Source organism: Anomaloglossus baeobatrachus, chromosome 5, assembly GCF_048569485.1.
Source record: "Anomaloglossus baeobatrachus isolate aAnoBae1 chromosome 5, aAnoBae1.hap1, whole genome shotgun sequence".
Taxonomy (NCBI): Eukaryota; Metazoa; Chordata; class Amphibia; order Anura; family Aromobatidae; genus Anomaloglossus; species Anomaloglossus baeobatrachus.
Window position 1 is genome coordinate 12,494,541 of NC_134357.1, and position 19,605 is coordinate 12,514,145.

At 40.3% G+C, this 19,605-nt stretch overlaps 1 protein-coding gene and 1 long non-coding RNA gene across 4 annotated transcripts in view; one reads left to right on the plus strand and one right to left on the minus strand.

Annotated features, from left to right (window-relative positions):
* LOC142310648 (uncharacterized) overlaps positions 1-19,605 on the plus strand; it is a 480,440-nt gene that overhangs the window by 258,727 nt on the left and 202,108 nt on the right. For all 3 annotated transcript variants that reach the window (XR_012754199.1, XR_012754200.1, XR_012754201.1), the window contains exon 4: positions 11,899-11,973. This is a non-coding gene — a long non-coding RNA (uncharacterized LOC142310648). The remainder of the gene's footprint in view (positions 1-11,898; positions 11,974-19,605) is intronic.
* RBM20 (RNA binding motif protein 20) overlaps positions 1-19,605 on the minus strand; it is a 319,365-nt gene that overhangs the window by 215,993 nt on the left and 83,767 nt on the right. The window lies entirely within an intron of this gene.

Consider the following 19,605-nt stretch of genomic DNA (forward strand, 5'->3'; position numbering starts at 1 on the left):
TGGTCTCGTCCTGTCTTCGGCCTGGCCTCATTCTAGCCTCATTCAAGCCTCGTTCTATCTTTGTTCTGACCTCAAAGGTAGGTGGATCACCTACCCTAGAGTGGTTGAGCCAGGCTTATCCTTTATGTCTTATTCTCATCCTAGCTTCGCTGTGGTCTCTTTCTGGATTCATCCTGCCCTTGTCTTAGCCTCACTCTGGCCTTGCTCTGGCCTCCCTCTTGTTCTCATAGAGATGCATTGGGAGCTTGTGACGTAACTTCTGACTTCTGGCCAGTCGAAAGTTAAGAGCGCTTTACACACAGCGACATCGCTAGCGATGTCGCTGGTGAAGGCACCCACCCCCGTCGGTTGTGCATCACGGGCAAATCGCTGCCTGTGGCGCACAACATTGCTAACACCCGACACACGTACTTACCTTCCTAGCGACGTCGCTGTGGCCGGCGAACCGCCTCCTTTCTAAGGGGGCGGTTTGTGCGGCGTCACAGTGGCGTCACTAAGCGGCCACCCAATAGAAGCGGAGGGGCGGAGATGAGCGTCCGTAACATCCCGCCCACCTCCTTCCTTCCTCATTGCTGGCGGCCGTAGGTACAATGTTGTTCCTCGTTCCTGTGGTATCACACATAGCGATGTGTGCTGCCGCAGGAACAAAGAACAACCTGTGTCTTGCAACAGCAACGATATTTGGGATTAGAATGACGTGTCAGCGATCAACGATTAGGTGAGTAATTTTGATCGTTAACAGTCGTTCCTGAGTTTCACACGCAACGAGGTCGGATGTGCATCACGAATTCCGTGACCCCAACGACATCTCGTTAGCGATGTCGTTGCGTGTAAAGCCCCCTTTACTGTCACAAGATGGTTTCGTGGGACCAGAGCGATGTCAGTAAAGGTGAATCCGACGTAAGGAATAAACATTACTACTAATAAACATCTTTACAAAAACTTTCTACCAGATATTGCTAAACTGTGACCAGTGTCTGGTTGGTCAAAGCCTCGGGTAACCCCAGTAAAGGGTTAAGCTACAGATCTTCTTTCATAGAATATAATGGACGCAGACACTTTATAGCGTGGACTTTGTGATAATATGTGAGATAACACGCCATCCATACATACAGGCATTATATTTCTAGAGGTTTTTCCCCTGGCATGGTGAGTGCTACATGTAACCTAAACCTCACCGGTCCAAAAAAAAAGTTACAGGGATCTTCCTTATTTGATACTGCAGTGATTTGTTGCCAGAGTAATCAGCAGGCGCCAGGAGGGTTTATATTAGATCAGATATTATATTGGGAAAAATCCCTGCTGGAAATTCCCACTCCAGATATGAGGCCGAGACAAGGAAGATGCAACAATATATCATAACTAATATCATTTCATCTACTCTGTGCCTCAGTTATCACGAGCAGCCCACAAAGTCGTGGCCTTTTCCTTATTATTGAGTCAAAAAATGGAGACCCTAAAAAGTTATTTTTAGGTGTTTTTAGACCCCTCTCCTAATCACTAAGTTCAGGTGTTTCAGTCTCATTCTAAGGCCGGATTCAGACGAGTGAACGTAAAATCATCCGTTTTTCATCCATTTTATTTAATGCACTCACTAAGGTTAATGATCCAAATATATATATAAATGACAGAAAATGGGGGCTCTACTGAGTACCGCGGCCCACCAGCCCCACATTATGACTGTGCGCCATACATTCTGTGAGCAGTGATACATTGTAGCAAGTTCGCAGTACAGTAGAGGCGAGGGGATTTAGCACAAAGAGAATTGTTTATGTCTGTGTTTTCCACTAGTACCCCCTATTAAAACACACACGGGTCCTTGAATCTTGAAACTACGGACGACATAGTTTGTGTTAATCTAGTTACATCACTATTGTTTTCGAACTGGCACTTAACATATGTAACATGCATGGAGGTGCCGCCTGAGCTCCAGCCATTTCTGGAACCTCTGCGGAATGGGAAAAAGGCTGCTCTGCATTTCTGGATTTGCAGGCCTGTGAGCAGCCAATCCTACAGGGAAGATTTGCAGATTATAAGGAGAGGGGCGCAGGAATGTAACTTCCCCTCATTCTCTGTGGGAACATTTATCAAGGAGACAGCTGCAGCCGCTGCACCGGGCCCTGGACTCCATCACTGGAACTTGATGTTTTGTTGTGTTCCCCATGGGAGCCTCATACTTCCTTTACTGATACTCAGTCACGGGGTAATAGCTTCATTAGAAAGAAGCATTTTAATTGCACAGCAGCCAGATAACTGGTGTAGGAAGATCTTTCTGCAGACCCTCCATACAGGACAGGCTACCAGCTCATGCAGTCAAGTTCATAAATCATAAGATTACACCGTGCTCATGTTATATATAACTTCAGATCACTTATGCTGTAGGGTTACATACATTGCTGGCGCCCTTTCTCTGCTAAGTGTGCGCTTTGAAATATAACCCTTCAACTTTGACAAGTCGCCACGCCGTACAATCTAGTCAGATGACTAATTGGAAGAACTGAAAGGAATTAATGCGTAAGTGATGTGTGTTTACATGCCGGGCCCGCTGCTTCTAGTGTATGGTCTGGCTCTGTACATCAGCATTAGATCGTTTCTGCACCAAGTGCACGGATTTCGGCAAGACTCATTCAGGTGAATGGGACAGTCACATAAATTTAAACCAAATCTACTATCTGTTAATATACCGCTATATAGTACTGTGCACATGTTTTAGGCAGGGGTGGAAATACTGCTGAAAAGTAAGAAGCTTCCAATAATGAAGTGTTAATAGTTTAATTTCATCAATTGCAAAGTGAGTGAACCAAAGTGAAATCTACATCACATCAATAATTAGTGATCACCCGTCTCCTTCAATACGGAATCAACACTTCTATACTGGAGATCAAAATTAGACAACAACACACAATTTCTTAAATGTTGCGGTCATTGTCTCATCCTATGGGATTATCTCCTAACATGAGGGAACTCGCAGGAATTTCTGCTTATTTCATAAATTGAATTTATTCTAAAGCAAATAAAAATGTAAATTAGATAAATGAAAAAGAACACATCAAAATTAGAGAACACTTTCAGATACCTGTAAGTTATTGGTGTTAATCTGCACCTGGTGCTAATTTCCTTAATTATCTGACAAACCCTATGTAACTGACACCTAACTTTCCAGTTTGTACTGACTTTACTGTTCCAAAGTAAGTGAAACCCTCCAGCAGCAGGTTGTCAAGATGAAGGCCAAAGGGTTGACCTTATCAGCCATAACAAGAGAAGTTGATTGTTCCAAGTCTGTGATTTCAAGAATATCGCTTCTTTACAACATTACAAACTCTTTCAAGTCCCCCAAGAAGGCTGGTCGCCCTCGAAATATAAATGCAAAAGAGGACAGGACAATGCGGAGAATCTCCATGGTTAATCGTTTTACACTGCAGCTGGGTTTGCTTGCAAGTTCAGCACTGAACAGAGTAAGGATTTGTCTCGTCATATAATGTCACGATGTTTAAAAGCATTTTGACTGAAAGTCCACTCTGCAGTGACCAAACCTCTCATTAGCAGAAAGAGTCACAAGGCAAGACTCACCTTTGGTGAGGAGCATGTTGTGTAGACAGAGGAGAAGTGCTCGACAGTTCATTTTTGTGATGAATTCAAGTTTAATTTATTTGAATCTGATGGGAAACATGTTTGTCGACAAACTGGGAAAGGACTGAACCCAAGGTGTGTTAAGAAGTCAGTGAAAGGTAGAGGAAGGGTCATGGTTTGGGGAATGTTTTCTGCAGCAGGAGTTGGACCTCTTATACAGCTACATGTCAGAGTGAATACAAGTGTGGATCAGAACCTTCTTCAACAACTCGTGGTTCCTTACTTGCGTTCATCACTCAATCACCCATCAAAATAATAAAAGTAAAAAAGGACTTTTAAGCTCCACGAACCTTTAAGTCTAACAGTTTAAGACGGCACCCTCCTAATCCCAATCTTTCTCCTATTACCTACACCTGGATACATGGACATTAGTGATGAGCGAGCATGCTCACCACTGCTCAATCGAGCGTCAGGGTGCTTGAGTTTAAAAATGCTCGAGTTTCCTCTTGACTTCTATTATACTCGGTACTGAATCTGACTAGAGACAAGCCAACGACCAGCACGCTCGCTCATCAGTAATGGACATCTACAACAGCCTGCAGTGGGAAGAGGAGCTGCAGCCTTCAGTCAGTCTGAAGCAATCATCCATCCTCTCACCACTACTATCCTCATCATCTCCACTTCCATGGTCCTTTAACTTGAAATGCCCAAGTTCTGCGTCTTTTTTTTAAAACATTTAAGGCTGTGTCCGCACTTTGCGTTTCCACCTGCGTTTTAGGTGCTTTTTAGGTCCGTTTTGAACTGCAGCGTTTTCATGCCAAAAAGCATGCGTTTTGATTTTCCATAATAGTCTATGATGATTTTCTGTCCCCACTTTGTGTTTCAAAACGCAGCGTTTAATTTGCATATTTTGTGGCAAAAACCATGCGTTCAAAGAAGCAGCATGTCAATTGTTTTTGCCATTTCTGCTGCGTTTTGATAACATTGAAGTCAATGAGAAGTTTCAAAACGCAAGCTAAATCAAAATTGCAGCGTTGTACCTGCTTTTTAGGTGCAGAAAACATGCGTTTTGGACTAACTAAACGCATGCTTTTTGGACATCAAAATAAAGATTTGATATGTCCCTTTACACACACACATAGTCCGACAATTAATTAAATTAATGAAAAAAAAAATAATTTATTGTTATTTTACCGCTACATAGTATAAAACCGCTATAATTATATGAAATATAACTGTTTTCTTTTTTTTTCATAAATTATATATATGTGGGGGGTTTCTCTTTTTTCATTATGTTTGACTGTTTAAACTTTATTTAGAAGTGTCATTATGTTCAAAAGGCATCTGTCAAAACGCTATTGAAAAGCATGTAAAAAGCGCTAAAAACGCACCTAAAACGCGGTAAATACGCATGTGTTTTTAGCGCTATTTTGAGGTCAAAAGCAACTTTAGGCAAAATCAATTACTGCCAGAGGGTGCGTTTGGAACTGCAAGTAGGACGACACAAAGTGCGGACAGAGCCTTAAATACAATCATAGGCAGAAACAGCCACGTAGCAGACTTAAAATTGTGTAACAGCCTGACTCTGCTACAAAGGTGAGGGTGTGGAAGACAGATAACACACCTTGGTGAGACTGAGCACAGCTACAAGACATAAGGTAGTTATAGTGCATCAGCGAGGAGCCTCCTAGGAAAAGATTTAAAAGCAGACAGGGCTTTCCTATTGAGCTGTTCAATCCCTTATTCAAAACACTTCAAGAGATGCACATTGAAGCAATAGTCGGCCAAGGAAACAATGGAGCAGATGAAAGACATCATCATAATAACTTCCCTTTTGAAATCGTGAGATGTCCCGCAGTGTCATCAGCTCAGAACTAACAGAGACCAGTATGACAAGTTACACCATCTACTGTTCTGGAGAAGTCTGATAGAAACAAGTTTACCCAGAAGAACTGATTGTGTTTTGATCACAGAAGGGCAGTCACCAAATACTGATTTAATTTGTCTTTCTATTTTATCTATTTACTTTGTATTTTGGTAATTGATAAAAAAATAAACTAATAACTCTTTTATTTACAAAGCTTGTATTTTGCTTAAACCTTTTGCACTGGACTGTAATTCTCCTCTATGTTAGATCTAATTATTTACAAGTAAGGAATAAATAAAACTGTTCTTGAAACTTTTTCTTAAGATTAAAAATATACCGTAATTGCTGCAAGAAGTGCTAAACAAATAAGTGTCATTTTTTTTTATTTATAACATCCTTTATTTGAGGGAAGAAAAGTAAAAGTAATCGTATCAAATTAATATTCCTTGACAATGTAATCGCATTAATGTTTTAATTTGTGTTGGTGTGTCTTAGAGCTTGGTCAGTGCGGCCCTGAGTGCCTCGGAGGGTCTGATCATTATATCCTATCATTTCATGTGCTTGATGCAGATGGAGTGCAGCACCCCGCTCTTTGTTATTCCCGCGGTCCTTCAGGCGGGATAGTTATTTTACTTTCTCTTTTTTCTTAGTCTCTATATATTGGAGCTGCTCCCTTCTCGGCAGGTGAGAGTCGCTCTCAGTTATTTTAAACTGTAGTGTTGTCGTTTTCCTGATTATGAACTAAGCCCCTTTCCTAGCAGGGAGTAGATTATTGCTTCTGTTCAGAATTCTTCAGAAACAATAAATCGTGCCTTCTCCAAGGTTACAAACGCCACATGAAATGCTGTATATAAATGAAGGATTTACACTCCAGTGTAAATATAATCCGGAGCTTGTGAGATGTCACTAGTGGATAATATGGCAACAGAATGATTTTACCCTAGAAAATCTCACATCTTTCTCTGGATAAATCTGTCACTGCCGCCTCAGATTGGGGGTTTACTAAAATCACTGAGAGAGCAATTCCCTGCTCCTGGCTGGATTACACTGGATGCAAAGCACCTGCATTTCCATTTGCAACCGAATGTAGCATAACCTTTCGGATAAAGCGCTGACACGTTCAGCGCTGGGAATGTGAGCCGGGATTACGTGGAACAGGGCCGTCATTGCCCAGTCTCATAAGCAGCCACAAGGTTCTAAAAATTCTCCTAGGAAAGCGTGATGTGTATTTACGATCCATTACACCACATTGCTCAGAAAAAAAACAAAGAATCAATGAAAATGGGAACAATGTTCAGCCTGTAGAAGAAATGATTTGTGCAAATTCTAGATTCTGAAACATTGGTAGAAACCATTAATCACTAGTTCTTAAAAAAGCTCTCCCATAAAGAAGCTCTCCCATAAAGAAGCTCTCCCATAAAGAAGCTCATACATAAAGAAGCTCATCCATAAAGAAGCTCTCCCATAAAGAAGCTCTCCCATAAAGAAGCTCTCCCATAAAGAAGCTCATCCATAAAGACGCTCTCCCATAAAGAAGCTCTCCCATAAAGAAGCTCTCCCATAAAGAAGCTCATCCATAAAGAAGCTCTCCCATAAAGAAGCTCTCCCATAAAGAAGCTCTCCCATAAAGAAGCTCTCCCATAAAGAAGCTCTCCCATAAAGAAGCTCATTCATAAAGAAGCTCTCCCATAAAGAAGCTCATCCATAAAGAAGCTCTCCCATAAAGAAGCTCATCCATAAAGAAGCTCTCCCATAAAGAAGCTCTCCCATAAAGAAGCTCTCCCATAAAGAAGCTCTCCCATGAAGAAGCTCTGCCATAAAGAAGCTCTCCCATGAATTTTGTATTCCCTAAGGGCTCGCTCACATCTGTGTATAAATACGTTGAGTGAAATCCAATAAATAAATTGCATTAAACTCAAACTAATGTTATTATATGAATCCGTCCTGATCTACAAGTTTTTCCTCACCAGTTTTATGCCTGAGAAAAAAAACCTCAGCGTGCAGCGTATGGCCACATACAAGAGCCGAGACTCGCCAATGCAAGGCAATCAGTGTGAGAAAAAACAGATGTCACACCGACCATCTATATGCCGTCTTATTTTTATGGATACATCACCATTCTATAACAGAGAACACTGTACATTGAGAAAAAAAAAATGTCATATAGACGCTAGGGAGAAAATAATTGCACACTCGCATAGCACTTGCAAGACATGGAATTCCAAACAGATTTCATTTTTTTGGATGAAAATCGGACTGATTTGTTTTATATGCAGATGTCAGTGAACCCTAAATATGTATATATTGTAGCATAAGTTCAATAAATTACCAATCATGCTCCGGTCCTCTTCTCACTCATATGACTGAAAATCCAACTCAGATCACCCTGGGATTTATGTGTGAACCAACAGTGACTTTTACAATGAAAGTCTATGGAGCCTTGTTCAGGCTCTATAATTCATAAAGCAGTTTTCACTAAGGTTGAGGTATAAAACTACTTCAATATTGCAACATTTTAGCGCAGCTCAAAGTTGCATAAAAAATTTTCTCGCTACCCCTACTCTTTGAAAATTGGACGCAGCTCAATCAGGATGGGACATGGCCAAGCTCGACTGACAAATTCTTCATAAAAAATATAATTTACATAAGTGGGGTTAAATACGACACAAATATTAACTAGTCCTTGACTAAAGTGCTCTTCTTGCAGTTGGACAAGGCAGTTGAAAAATGCAACAGTTTAATGAACACTGGCATGCAAAACACTAGTCTTAATGAATCGGGGCCTTTGTGTTTCCGCTTCTGACAATTTTCTCTGCTCTCTACTCGCAGTTTGTTTCACTGTATTTTTGTATACAAGCACAATGAGTGTGAGAACAAAAGAATAAATGTGCTGATGTGTTTATCGCACAGAGGATTGTCCACCGATACTTTGTATCAGACTCTTAGATGTAAAAAGTATTAGCTTAGACTTTTTAGCCTTTCATCAATCGAAGATGGCCGCTGTCATAATTCAGATTTTTTTTTCCCAAAGGTTCCCATGAACATACAGAATGTGACATACACGCAAGACCAATTGATAAACAGTGTAACATCCAGATATTGGACACAAATATCACATGTCTTTGTTAAGTAACTATTTAACTTAACAGCTGCCAAGAAAAATATATTTAATCTATCACTTCATCAGGACTCAGTGATGCTGGACATAATTGCATGTCTGGGAAGTGATACTTCAAATCTCGGCATCTGTTAAAGTAATGAATATACTAATATTAAAGGTGAGCATTTTATCTGTTACACATATATTCTACATAAATATTGAGTCACTTTGCATCACTGATCCCAAATTACTCAAGAGCTTTACTTACTATTCTGATGGTGCAATCACTGTGTACATATACAGTATTATATTACTGACCCCAAATTGCCTCCTGTATTATACTCCAGAGCTGCACTCACTATTCTGCTGTTGCAATCACTGTGTACATACCTTACATTACTGATCCTGAGTTACCTCCTGTATTATACTCCAGAGCTGCACTCACTATTCTGCTGGTACAGTCACTGTGTACATACATTACATTACTCATCCTGAGTTACCTCCTGTATTATACTCCAGAGCTGCACTCACTATTCTGCTGGTGCAGTCACTGTGTACATACATTACATTACTGATCCTGAGTTTCCTCCTGTATTATACTCCAGAGCTGCACTCACTATTCTGCTGGTGCAGTCACTGTGTACATACATTACATTACAAATCCTGAGTTTCCTCCTGTATTATACTCCAGAGCTGCACTCACTATTCTGCTGGTGTAGTCACTGTGTACATACATTATATTACTTATCCTGTATTATACTCCAGAGCTGCACTCATTCTGCTGGTGTAGTCACTGTGTACATACATCTCATTACTGATCCTTACAGATTTGACTGCTTTTGCAAAAAGAGAAGGCGCCAGTCATTGTACATGTATTTTACATCATGTGTATGTTTATGTGTACAAGATCAAAACAGAAAATTCAAAAGAGATTACTACTGTAGTACTAGCATACATAATACATCAGATATTTATCATATATAAGACTAATAATAATAAAAATATATGACATAATAATATATACTGCTGCTACTAAAAATAATAAAATTAGCAATAATAATATATAGCAGGTAAAATAAATGTTAATCATGTTACCAATTTTCTAAGTTAATATATTTCTAAAGGTGCTATTGACATTAATTTCTCACCAAATGTCAGTAACAACCCATCAAATCCACACAGGCAAAGAAATAAAACCGTAGATGTCCATAAATTATGTGTAATAATGAGAAATGTCACAGGGAAAAAGAATTGAACACGTTACTGAAAATGTATTAAATGCTTGTTACATTCTCATTTGTTGGTGATGAAGCTCCCGACACCTCCTATATGGAGACACTAGTTGTCTGGATTTTGGCCCATTCTTCCGCACACGCTCCTCACATCCTGCAGGTCCCGGCTCCTTCCATGATCTCTGAGCTTTACTTCCTTCCAGTCATTTTCTATTGGATTCAGCTCCGGTGATCGGCTTGGCCATTCTAGCAGATTTATTTTCTTTCTCTGAATCCAGTTGAGAGTCTCCTCGGCTGTGTGTTTGGGATCATTGTGTGCTGAAGTGTCCACCCTTGCTTCATCTTCATCATCCTGGTAGATGGCAGCAGATATATATATAAAAATGTTTCGGTACATTTGTCCATTCAACCTTCCTTTAATTATTTGAAATTCTCTAGTGCTGTCGGCTGAAAAGCAGCCGCACACCATGATGTTCCCACCTTCACATTTCACTGTTGGTGTTTTGGAGTGATTTGTGTTTGGCCTCCAAACATGGTGTGTATTATGGCCTCCAAACATGAGTTCAGTGTTGGTCTCACCTGATTAGACTATATTATCCAGTATTTCACACTTGTATAAATGTTGTTGAGTAAACTTTAAACTCTCTTTAAACTGCTTTATGTTCAGCAATGGAATCTTGTGTGTTAAGCGTGCATACAGTAGCGTGCATACAGGAGCGTGCATACAGGCCATGGTGCATTACTTATTGTTTGCTGTGAAAAAAATTGTACCTGCAGATTCCAGGTCTTTCTGTTGTTCTCCACAGGTGTCCTTGGCTCTTTGACAACCCTGCTGATAAATATTTTCCCTCCTCTGTCTGAAATCTTGCGGGGAGCACCTTGTCGTGACCGGTTAATGGTGAATGATGTTCTTTCCATTTCTGGATTGTGGCCCCAACAATTTCTCATTAGAACCTTCAGTAGTTTAGAAATTCTTCTGTAACCAATGCAATCAGTATGTTTTACAACAATAAGGTTGTGAAAACATTGAGACAGTTCCTTGGTTTTACCCATCATGAGATGTTTCTTGTGTGTCACCTTGGTAATGAGACACCTTTTTATCGGCCATCAGTTGAACCAGTTGATATTATTTTTCACTAAGTGGCAGGATTGCTTTCTAATTACTGATAGATTTCAGCTGGTGTCAGAACTTTCTATGGCTTTTTGCATCTCTCTTCTTTCATGTGTTCAATACTTTTCCCTGTGTCATTTCTCATTATTACACATAACTTAATTTATGTACTTTTATGGTTCGATTTCTTTGCCTGTGTGGATTGGATGGGTTGTTACTGACACCTGGTGAGAAATTCATGTCAATAGCACCCTTAGAAATAAATTTACTTAGAAAATTGGTGACATGTTCAATTTCTATTTTGTCTACTGTATATGTAATATGTATACACACATATATATATATATATATATATATATATATATATATATATAAAGTATATATATAGTGTACATACACGCTACTACTACTAATAATAATAATGATAATAATAATAATATACCAGACTTTTATGTTATTAGTATATTATTATAAATGTCTTGTACAGTATCACAATTACTAATGATCATATATTATCAATATTCACATACTGTATCAGTAACATTCTCGTATTGGTAGTAATATTATACAGTACATTGTTATATATCTCTGGTATATTGTCAGCACTAGTACAATATAATATTGTAAATGTCTGGTATATTTGTGATGGTAGTTGTAGTATTTTAATAAATGACTGATATATTACCATTATTAGTAGTAATATTATTATATTTTTTGTTATATTAGTATTATTATTTTATATTATTATAAATCTCTGATATATTATCAAATTACCAATATTATTTTTGTATATCATTGTAAATGTTTGAAACTATTAAATTATTAATATTATTTGTGTATATTATTGTAAATGTCAGAAACTATTAAATTACTAATATTATTTGTGTATATTATTGTAAATGTCTGATAATTATCCTTTTTTATAGTGATAGTGAATGATTGTAATTGTATTAGTGTTTGTAGTAGTATTATATATTATTGTATTATAATTATTACTACTATTATTATTTTTCTACAGATGTAAGTGTAATGAGGGCGTACAATAGAGACAAAGTATTCAAGATGCAAATTTGGATGAGATTCCTCTTATAAAGTAAGTAGAAATGATTATGGCACTGGTGTATGTCTACAATAAAGACACAATAAATGTGTCTTTAGGCTTGAACACGACCTAAATGGCGAGAAATATTCTGAAATTGTGCCAGGAATGGAGGGTGAATTCTGCCCATTCCGGCTCCTTAAAACCCACGAGCACTACAGGAATCCGGCCCTGGCAGCAGCTGACGCCACATCCCATCCCTCGCCGGACCCGAACACTGCCAGTACTGAGGCTGGAATTAGCTGGGGCAGAGTCTACTGGGATCTGGCGAGAGGCCATCAGCTGGTCCGCGCTGCCTTCCCAGGATAATGATTTTTCAGAACACTGCTGACCTTAAACACAGTTCAGCAATACTATGGTGCCCTCCTTACCTTGTGTTATAATCTCCAGATGTCACCAGCATGGTTGCTCATACTCATCAATGCCCACACTCAATGTAAAGCTACAAGTTTCGCCAGTGTCCCACTTCTTTTCAGGTCCTGGCGTTTCTATTGTTAGGTACAGAGACAAAAATAGTCAGGAATTTTTACTATGCTATCTAGGTGGCACTGTTATCACACCGCTCCATGTGACCTGGCAGGAATAGAGATAGGGGCTGTCAGGAAGGAGACTGAACAGCTAGCAGTCTTTAGAAATCCATCCAAGGAGGGAATGCAGGACTTTGGTGGAGGTCTCCTCGCTGGTACAAAAGCTCAGAGTCTGAAGTTATCTCTTGCACCACATAACTATTATGGATATAGGAATACTGCAATAAATACAATAGTCTCAGGGCTCCTTTATGACGGTATGTTTGGATGATAATATTGGTTTTGACAATACAGGTACAAACTTTCTCAATTTTTTTCTTCAATTTAGTTGTGTGGTGGACAGAATAAACTAAATGTGGATATGATATGAATAATTCAGGTTGCAGCAACATGGGGTTAGGTTATTTGATTGGTCGAGGAGGTCCTGGACAATTCAGGGAGCAACGTACAGCGATAGTTTGGCGCAGTGATGGAGTCTTTAAAGAGTAGAAATGGATGACATCCACATGAACATATATTCCAGGATGGGGAACATATATACCAGGATGGGGGACACATATACCACGATAGGGACAGACAAACCAGAATGGGAGACATATATACCAGGATGGGGACATATATACCAAGATGGGCCCAGGATGAGGACATATATAGCAGGATGGGGACAGATAAACCAGAATGAGGGACATATACACCAGGATGGGGACATATCTATACCAGGATATGGGATATATATAGCAGGATTGGGATATATATTCCAGGATGGGGAAATATATACCAAGAAGGGACAATAGTACAGGATGGAGGACATTAATCCATAATAAAGGGGGAGGGGGAGCAACACAGCCCATACATCTGACCAACATGCAGTAGAGTGGGAATGGATGGGGGCAGGTCCAAATCTTGCATCGGGGCCCATCGAACTCTAGTTAAGTCACAGATGTGAGGGGCCCTTATACACTGTGGGTGCTATTGTAGAGGCCATTATGCAGTGTGGCAGCAACTAATGTGGGGGGCATTATACAGCATGGAAGCTAATGTATGGGTAATTATACAGTGTTAGAGGTAATGTAGAGGCCATTATACAGTGTGGGAGCTAATGTGGGGGCCATTATACAGTATATACAGAGCACCCATCCTGCAGTATATGTCTCTTCTCAGTCTCCTGTATACAGAGCCCCATCCTGCCTTACATTCCTCCATTTTGTCACCACTATGTACAGCCCATCCTGCAGTACATTGTTCCTTTTAGACCCCACTATGTACAGCCCATCCTACAGTACATTGCTCCTTTCAGTGCCCACTAAGTATAGCCCATCCTGCAGTACATCGCTCCTTTTAGTCCTCACTATGTACAGCCCATCCTTTAGTACATCACTCCTTTCAGACTCCACTATGTACAGCCCATCCTTCAGTACATTGTTCCTTTTAGACCCCACTATGTACAGCCCATCCTTCAGTACATTGCTCCTTTTAGCCCGCACTGTGTATAGCCCATCCTGCAGTACATCACTCCTTTTAGACTCCTCTATGTATAGCCCATCCTGCAGTACATCACTCCTTTTAGACGCCACTATGTCTAGCCCATCTTGCAGTACATCACTCCTTTTAGTCCGCACTATGTACAGCCCATCCTACAGTACATCACCCCTTTTAGACCCCACTATGTGCAGCCCATCCTGCAGTACATTGCTCCTTTTAGACTCCACTATGTACAGCCCATCCTGCAGTACATCACTCCTTTTAGACTCCACTATATCTAGCCCATCTTGCAGTACATCACCCCTTTTAGACCCCACTATGTGCAGCCCATCCTGCAGTACATTGCTCCTTTTAGACTCCACTATGTACAGCCCATCCTGCAGTACATCACTCCTTTTAGACCCCACTATGTGCAGCCCATCCTGCAGTACATCACTCCTTTTAGACCCCACTAGGTGCAGCCCATCCTGCAGTACATCGCTCCTTTTAGACCTACTATGTACAGCCCATGTTGCAAAACAATAACTTAACGTTATTTTATACATAAATATTTGATTTCATTACTCTTTTTAGTTAAATTAGCTGATATTTGTTATCATTTTAATTTTTTTTCATAGTGTTTGAATGTTTAAACTTTACTTAGTAGTGGATTTGTATTGAAAACGCATCTGTCTTTAAGCACAGAAAGTGCATGTAAAATGCGGTAAAAACACGGCAAAAACGCATGCGTATTTCCAGCGTTTTTGTGGTCAAATCCAAATTTGACATTGACAAATTCTGCCAGAGGATGTGTTCATTTCTGCAAGGTACTGGACGCAACGTGCGCACATGGCCTAAGGCACAAACTGTATGACAATTCTGGTGCGTGTAGTTTAGGTGATCCCCCTTATTGTCTCCCATTCTATAATATAAATGTAACCTGGAATCTGGGCTCTGTGCCGTGCATTGCAGCATAAACAATAGAGCCATTGTAGTCACCATTTAGTATTCACACCAGAATTGTACAGTGACATTCCTCCATATATAATATGTCAGATCATACACTCATTAATGCATCACAAAAGTGACGAAGTGCATGAAGCTTGTGCGGCAGATATTACAAAAGATTAGAGAGAGGGCGGCTGAAATGGTATCGGGGCCTTTAATTACACAAAGTCCTAGACTACACATACAACAATCAGGAGGTGGCAGAAGTGCATCCAGTAAGTGTGAGCTGCACCAAATATATGATGTAGTAATATTTAATAACTTGTCTGCGCTGGACGATATTCCTAATAACAGGGCTCCAAGTGTAGAAAGGTCAGGAGACACTTGCTGAGCAAACACAGGCTGAGCCGAGAATGTCGCTCTCCCACTCAGAGATGCTTTAAATCCTACTTACATTTGTAAGACTCTCCAAGACATGAATATGAGGATGACTGCCCAGGAGGCAGTAATAACTGGCAGATGGATGGGATATGTCACAAGTGAGCCGTCATTTGTGCTGCTTCCAAATTTAATAACTTGTAACTTTATTAAAGCTTAAAGGGGGTTTTCCTTTTTCTGAAAATTCCAATTCCACAAACACAATATATTAATTTAAAACACACTTTATTTTCCATCCACTGCTACTACTGAGTGTCCACTGCTGCTCCCGGTGTCTGGTGCTGGCTGCTATACTGACATCATGTCGACAGCACGGTAGACAGTCAATGACCTCTATGGCACTGCTCGTGTACGTGGAACGTCCCGCTGAGAGCCGCTGAGCTCACTGATTGACTGCCACGCTGTCAACGTGACGTCATCGATACTGCCAATACCAAGAGCAGCTGTGGAGACTCAGTGGTGGACCCAGGGATGATGAGTATGGTGAGCCGTCTTGTTCTTGTATGACAAATTCCACCCAGGGACCGGGACACAGCATGGGAAAAGCAAGGGGACATGGAAGCTGACACTGATCCAGCCAATACAATATGGCATAGAGAACAAACGCACTCTCTAACGTAGGTTACCGGCCACCTCTAAGTGTGGAGTTCACAACAGAATTAAAAAATCCCTTTGTTCTTGAGAATGAAGAATATTTTAATAAATGGCGAATGCTTGTATTTTTACAAGCACTTTGCAGTTTCGCCAATGTAATAACTTGAGAAAACCTCCATTTCAAGCAGAGAATATCTAATAAGAGTGCAGAATTGTGAGCCACTTGTACCCTGCTGTTCTGTCACCCCTCTGATACCCATATTCTGTGCAGCTTGTGGAAGGAGAGTTGTCCAGCTCCTTTCACAGGGTGCTGGTGTTGCGTGGCGGCCATTGTTTTGGTGGTTTTGTGGCTGTGGGGCCTGGAGCATGGGGGTTCAGCCTTCCAGCATGGTGTTGTTAGGCACTATCACTAGGGCAGTGGTTGGCGCGCAGCGCCGCACCTTCAAGGCTTCAAATAAGTTGGGGACCCACTCAGAGGTTCGGGGTGACATGGCCGTGGCTTCATACAGTCTGATCAGAATGTTAAACCAAGAACCTCGTGTTCAGGTATATAAATTTTTGCCTAGCAGCATTAGATCTAAGTATGATTTTTGGATGGGCAGTTTCATATCTTTTTCTTCAGCTATTGCATAAAGCATAACTGGCATCACAGAAAAGGTACGCCGTCAAAAAATGTAGAGCTTCAATTCCTGTATAAATCAAGTGGTCAGACACCTGGAAAGGGGCATCTTCACCCCATATCTAATGCCCAAATTGGAACTGTCGTGCCCTCCTCTGGGTCCATATTATACTAATAATTAGAACGTTACAAGGGAAGGACTACTGATATCAGGCGGCCACGTGTAACACTCCATGTTAATCATCACATTCATGATGTCCTCTTATCATTCACTAACAGGACTAGGAAATAATCCAGACACCGAATAATGCATATATGAAAATACATAAAGCTGCTAAATGTGGCCGCTCCATTTCTAATAATATCTCCGTTTTATACTCCTTACCATCCCTGGTTTAAGCTTTCCATGTAACCCTAACCCTAAATCTACAGTCACTCACAATAGCATTGCAGTTAGTGTTACACCCTGCAGAAAGTCTATAGATGGTGGTAAAGTGGAGGCTCAATGTACCCGAGCTATGCTGTCCAGTCACATGTATGACCTGGAGTAACGTCAGTCATTGGATATATAAGTATTAATGTGATCCTGGTACTGAGGGTTAATGCTAGTTTTCAAGGGTAGTAATTTATGCTAATACACTAATAAGTAATGGACAGGACAGTGGATTCAGCAGACTCCACCAGACTAACCAACATGTTGGACAACGATTTTGCTTGAAGTTAACCTCTTATAAAGGTGACCATACATATGAGAGGAACGTTAGTTGGTCAGGGAATTCAGCTATGTAATGTGTAACAGGACTGTCCCACCTCCACCCTGACAGCAGATGTTAGGAGAAGTAAGGATGAGGCATATTGGATATCAATAGGTCTGATCCTTTGTTCTCACATGAGATAAACTGTCAGGAAACCTGGATTGGGCAGAGGGGTTTGGCAGCTGCATATCCCCTCTTTCCTATTGAGACAACATGTGTGTTCAGTTGAGGCAAGTGTTCATGTGTTAGATGTCAACTGAATAAGCATTGGACCGGCAGCTAATAGGGTATAGGCGCCATTACTGCCCGACTACTGCAGGAGGTTAATAGGCTAAAAAAAAAAAAAAAAAGAAAAATTTGCAATTTCAAACAACATAACACGAATGGAAAAGTGCAAATATAACTATTAACCCTACTGTTGTCAGGTAGTAAACATTTCAGAGGTCCGAAGTGTAATGAGAACATCAAATACACTGCGTTCCAATTATACAAATTGATTTAAGGGTCATAAAGATGTAATTTTTGTTTTTCCCATAACCTCCTGGATGGTTTATGTCTTGGGGTCTTTGGATCACTGCAATCAATCTCACACTCACACTGTGATAAATAGCTGCCAGTTGAGCCCATTTTAAGGAAAACTTCTTAAGAAGGACGCTCCAGATTATTAAGCAGCAACGGGTTTCAAGCAATATGAAAAACAAAAAGGATCTCTGCTGCCAAAAAAAACATCAAATAGTGCAATGTATTGGACAAGCTATAAAAACATTAGATATTTCATGAAAACTTAAGCATGATCATTGTACTGTGTAGACATTTGGGGCTGATACTCATCGCTGATGGGTTTGTGCAGGTAAAGGCATAATGAGGAAGGTTTCTGCCAGACAAATTCATCGGATTAAGAGAGCAGCTGCTAAGATTACAGTACAAAGCAACAAACAGATATCTAAAGCTTCCGGGAGCCTCTGGAGTCCTCCAACCTCAAGATGAAAGATCCTCAAGAGGCTGCAATTGTGCATAAACCTAAACAGCACTCACAAGCAGAAACAGCGGAAGTGGCCCCGATATACATGAAGACTCTTTAAACCATCTTCTTCAGTGATGAGCGCCGTTCAACCCTGGATGGTCCAGATGGATGGAGTAGTGGATAGCCACCGTGTCCCAACAAGGCTGAAACATCAGGAAGGAGGTGGAGTCATGTTTTGGGTTGGAATCAGAGAAGAATGCTGGGAGGCCCATTTAGAGTCCCTGAAAGTGTGAAAATGACCTAGGTAAAGTATATATGTTTTTGACTGACCACTTTTATCATGGAATAAAATCATCTTCAAGCAGACAATGCACCATCTCATGCTCCAAAAAAAGACCTCTGAGTCATTGGATGCTATGGGCATAAAAGGGGAGAAACTCATGGTGCGGCCACCACCCTCCCCTGACCTCAGCCATATTGAGAACTTTTGGAATATCCGCAAGTAAAAGAAATATGAGGGTGGGAGGCCGATCACATCAAACAGCCCTGGGAGGCGATTCTGACACCCTGCAAAGAAATTCAAGCAGAAACTCTCCAAAATCTCACTAATTCAATAAATGCAAGAATTGTGAAGGTGACATCAAAGAATGCTCCCTTGTTACATTTAACTTGGCCTGTTAGGATGGTTTTGATTGCAAAAGGTTTTCATTTCAGTAAATGTAACTTCTTAATGCTGCAGATTCAACAAATTACCATTTTCAGTTCTTTACAACCTATAAAATATTTGGAAACTTTGTTGAGAGTAATAATCTGGAACAGTGTAAAAAAAATCCTGTTCTGATTGAGAGGTTTGTCCAATAAAATGTGATTTATCCTCAAACAGTTGATAATTTGAACATTATACTGACTCATTTGCATCAACCATTTGAGAAAACAATCTGAAGCTGCGGAAATATTCTTGTTTTCCCTGCGGGCAGACATGATGTAGACTGCGTTCCGTACGAGAAATGTCGATGGCTGCTTTTGGTCAGTTTCCTCCAAGGACAACTGGGGTGAGATACAATTTCTCAGCTGCTCTTCTGTATGTTTTGTATGAGTCTTTACATATCATGGAAGTAAATTAGCAAATTCGCATTATTCAGTTCCATATTATCGGGGCCATTGACAGATATACTCTGTTTTCAATAGAAAAGGTTTAATAAAACAAAAGTTATGTTGTAAATAGACATAAGACTTTGGAGATGTCTATGGTCTGGCACACTCCAATGTTGCCTAATGATGGAAACAAAAATGTCACCAGCTGGATCAGTCCAACCTGGG